The sequence below is a fragment of the Triturus cristatus genome, chromosome 3_1, assembly GCF_964204655.1.
Source record: "Triturus cristatus chromosome 3_1, aTriCri1.1, whole genome shotgun sequence".
Classification (NCBI taxonomy): domain Eukaryota; kingdom Metazoa; phylum Chordata; class Amphibia; order Caudata; family Salamandridae; genus Triturus; species Triturus cristatus.
The window spans coordinates 424,993,564-424,998,309 of NC_140583.1; the positions used below are offsets into that span (position 1 = coordinate 424,993,564).

Below are 4,746 nucleotides of genomic sequence, written 5' to 3' on the forward strand. Positions count from 1 at the left end.
CAATGACGGACTCTACCAATGTAGGCATTGGTGTGGTTTTATTATAAGATTGTGAATCAAACTTAGCAACAAAATCATATGCCTCAAGACAATTAGAGGTGCAGAAAAAATTATTTCACTTTGGAGAAAATAGCATTAACAGGAAGTATGTGTATGGCTCTAAATTCAGGGTGAGAACAGATCCTCCTCCTATAGTAGAGCTGTTCACAAAAAAAGGTTGTAAGAGAGCATTGCCTAGAATGGCAAATGGCAAGAGATTGCAAGAGTTCCATCTCCATGTAGAATACAATCCTTGGAGACAGGAATGTTATGGTAGATTGCTTATTAAGGCTCTGTGTAAAAGAAACTGATGATAGTTCTATTCATTATTCTGTTTTAGACAAAGTGAAGTAAATATGTGGAGTGTCATCTGGTTGAATTGTACAGAAACAATGGAAAGAGGCATTTGCCAGAAAGGCTGTGATTTAAAAGGTCTTGAATTACACTGGGACAATTTAGCCTACCAAAATTTCTAGATAAAGATGTGTTATATTTTAACATTGCAGATGAGCTTTCTGAATATGATGGTGTCTTATTGAGGGGCAAGCAATTGATAGTTTCTGGGAATTTTAGATAAACCATATTAGATATGGTATACGAGGGGCATCCAAACATGAGAAGCATGAAGAGGAAAGTGAGGAGGGGTTTTTGGTGGCCCAATATAGATAGATGTGCAGAGGAAAAGGTAAAGTCATTTACAGAGTGTGCCACAAGCAATACATCACAAAGAACAGTGAATTACACAACATTACCCATGCCCAGACCTGGTGGGCTTTGAGACAGGATTAAACTTGATATTGCTAATCCCACGTGTCTATCAATCAGTCATATTTACTGTATTATCTGTATTATCTAATTTGATCAATTGTCAGAATGGTTAGAGGTGAAAATCATGAGCTAGGTCACATCTAGAAATATTACTGAATTTACAGAAGAGTTTTTCGAGAGTGAGGGTTTTCCTAAAAGCATTGTAACAGATAATGGTATACACCTAATATTAGAAGAATTTAAATCATTCTTGTCAAGCCATGGAATTGAGCATATACGCACCTCAGTGTATTATCCAGAGACAAATGGTATTGTGGAAAGGTGGATAAGGATTTTGAAAGAAGGGTTGCAGTTGACATTGGTCAATGGGAAATATTATGATCAAGCAATCAGTTGCTCTGGAGTTAGCCAACTACTCCCAGAATTGATGGTGAGAAGTCGCTGTTTGAAAAGATAAGGGGTATGGCTGCGGTGTGTAATCTAAAACAGATGTGAATGATGGATTAAATAGAATGGGCAAATTGTGATGTGGGGGAACTCAGGAAAGGTAAGCGATGGTCTGGAAATGGCAACTTAGGGCAAGAGACCAAGATATCAACAGAGAATTCATCATCAGCTGTAAAAGCAGGTGATTGGGATCAGGTTAAAACAAGCATCTGCAATGCAATAGGTCTCGAATTTATGCGAGTTTAAGCTATTGGCATTGTAAATGACAATGCGTTTTATTTATGTTTAAAAAACAAAACATAAATAAAAGGAATTGTCATTTACAATGCCAATACCTCAAATTTATGTAAATGCAAGACCTGTTGCATTGCAAATGCTTGTTACAATCAGTTCTCAGGATATTGCACTGCTGCAATAAGTGTATTAACCACATCAGTGACTAAACCAGTATTCTAACCTGAGGTTTGTAGATTTTGAACATAAGCATAGATCAGAGACATGTTACACCACATTCTTTACCGCAATTGAAGCTCTACTGAATCTCCAGTTCAAGCTCAGAAGGGTAATGTGCCCAGTCGTAACAAGGATGGGATGGCACACGTCACACATGCGCATGAAAACCCACTCATCACTTGCAAGAACCAGAAGGATCGGAATCGAAAGTTAACAGAGGAACACCAGAGAATTCGATTCTCCTATGGATGTGAGGGTGAGATTATCTTGCCACTTGTGTCTGTCCACATCTGCGAGGGTCACACTCAGGGCTAATCACAAGTTGTCTATGATATTCTTTAAGAAAAGAGAGTCCACTACAGCAAAAGTTGTACTGTTAACACAACCGTATTAATATGCTAATTTATATGCAGCAGTGCAGCCAATCCGTGTCCCGGTTTGTAGTTTCTTCTCTTAAAATGACTGCCCAAAATAGGTTCTATTTAGTTACTACATAAAGAACAGACTACATTGTATCCTCAGCAGACATCATGAAATGGCAACACAAACGTGGGTTGCAGGGGAGGAAGCTGCGTTCAAAGGATATATTGTGAAGATAAATGAACACTTGAAAGTTTAATGTTAACTGACACTGTTTCAGCGCCATCTTTGAGTATGAGTATGCTACACCGATCGCAAGCAATTCCATTTACGCAACTTTAAAACTGTTATAACTTCGAATATTACATTTTCGCCAAACCATTGTCCTAAAAGAGAAAATCTTTCCAGCTCACTGCGGATATACAATAGCTGTGGTGAAAAAGTGCAGCATCACGATATCACCACATTTGTTTCTTAACCAACTTTCATGAAAACAAGCATTTGCAATGCAATAGGCCTCTCATCTACGCGAGACCTATTGCATTGCAAATAGGAGTGCGGGTGGGAGGGGTGCAATAAGGCACAAACAATGGGAGTAGGGGGCAGGAGAGAAGGCACGGACAGCGGGAGGTGTGGGGCACGGGAAGAAAATAGTGCTCATGAAACACAAAGTAAAGGGGCCAGTAGCCATGGAAGGATACAAATGACGAGAAGGCCGTCATAAGGAGGGACTAGCAGCCTATAAACCAATCAGAAGGCAGCATTTACAGAGGACAGAGACACAAGCCAATGAAAAAGTGGGTGGGGAGTGGGCGGGGCTTCCCTCACATAGTCAACTACCACAGATCAATCCCAGAGCATCGCTTGCACGCTGATCAACCCCAGTGCAGCGCTTGCGTGCTGGCTCAGAGCTCGACCTAAAAATATGGAATATTGCCGAGTCTCGAGCAACAAAATTCTCTTATCAAATGAGAAAAGTTAGAATTGGCAAACAAGTGGTTGAGTTAACTGATGGCAATGTGTGTAATATGAATAAAGTGGTAACATTTCTACTATTGCCATATCGCAAAAGTTCTGAGGAAAAGGGATATTATGAGTAAAAGGGTACTAGGAGTTCATCAAACGTAGTGGAATTGAATTCCACTGATTGGGAGCGTCAATCTTCTTAGTGTTTGCAACATCCTTCAAAATGGCGCAGAGACAATCGAATGTATTAGCTATTTTGAGTTGTCACTATATTCTTCTACAAGGCAATTGTTTCGCTCAAGATATTGTTTAATTCACAAGTAACATCCAATTTCATTATGTGTTTTATTACTGTTACAGCCTATATTATTAATTTTTCTTGTTGTTTAACTGAGGGGAATGTGTGGCGTCTTCACTGAAACCTGAGTGTAGAACGTTAACATGGAACGCATGCTGAGATTCCAGAGAGTGTCAGTTGGCCCAGGCTTCTTTCTGGTGCAGATGCGTACTTATATATATAATACATTTTACTTACCTGGACCTATGAAATCCCAATGTTTAATCGGTCGTTAACAAGTGCTTATCATCTACAATTGTTTACATAAAATGTGACAGCAATATTCTCAGTATCATAGATTTTTCCACGTTTAGTATTAGTGCAATAGTTGCATGTCCCTAAAACTTCAGCACACTGTCGTAAAACATATAATTAATGGGAGGGAATCCATTAGTCCTGAAAAACTTTGCAGATCACTAAAACTGAGGCTTTAGGTCGGAACAGGATTACAAATGGTAATAGTTGGATGACGTTCTACTCAGTTAAAATGCTTGTCATTATGAGTTTGAATGTGCAAATCTGCGTAGCGTCAATCTTTCGAATAAAATTATTTGCAGTGATGTCCAGCATTTTTCCAATCTTGCAGTTCCTTAAGTGAATCCAGGGAATTCTATTCCAGTTGATTTTAGGTAATTTTAATATTTGGGCTGATAGTCAAGAACCTTTTTATGCTGAACGTGGCAGTTCCATCAATAGCTGCAACCTCTTCGAAAGAACATTTTTATAGTGAATGTTTTACAATATTGAGATTTAGACCTAACATTATACAATTATTGGGTAATATGTTTTGGAAGTAAACTATTATCGTTTAACAAATGGCAAATGGGTTTCTGACACCAAAAGCATTTAATCAATGATTAGATGCCATTTGCTAATGATGCACTGTATATTTGTCATAAAACGTTGTTTCCGTCTTTATAAAACAATGCATGATTTCCAAAATTATTTGCTGGTGCGTTTTGTTGTTGTGACAGACTTAGCCGCTGGATAAAGTCACAGAAAGGCATGACTGAATAATGAACGCCGAAAATGCTCGGTACATTATTACATTGAAATGTAGTTAGAGAAACTCAACATATGGGATTCATTTTAAAGAAAAACTGCAGCTTTCCAAAATGCAGATGTTAGCTTTTCTGCTCAGGTCATTACGGATGAAAAGATGAAATACATATCTTCTTTTGGCCGATACCCAAATGGCAAATAACCATAAAATGTGTCATTGAAGTTTTCCATCTGTCTCTTTATTCTTCTGTGGTCTTCGAATGTGTTGAATTCTCAGTTAGGTATCAAATTATCATTTAGGTTTAAGCGTTTCATATGTTCTTACATATGCTAATCGTCTGCTTCTGCATAACATCATTTTAAAATGCGTTATT

General features: G+C 38.2%; 1 non-coding gene across 1 annotated transcript; it reads right to left on the reverse strand.

Moving 5' to 3' along the window:
* Positions 1 to 1,806: 1,806 nt before the first annotated feature.
* Positions 1,807 to 1,905, reverse strand: LOC146860351 (small nucleolar RNA U13). Its single transcript, XR_014979337.1, has one exon. It is a non-coding gene; the product is annotated as a small nucleolar RNA U13 (small nucleolar RNA).
* Positions 1,906 to 4,746: the final 2,841 nt, after the last annotated feature.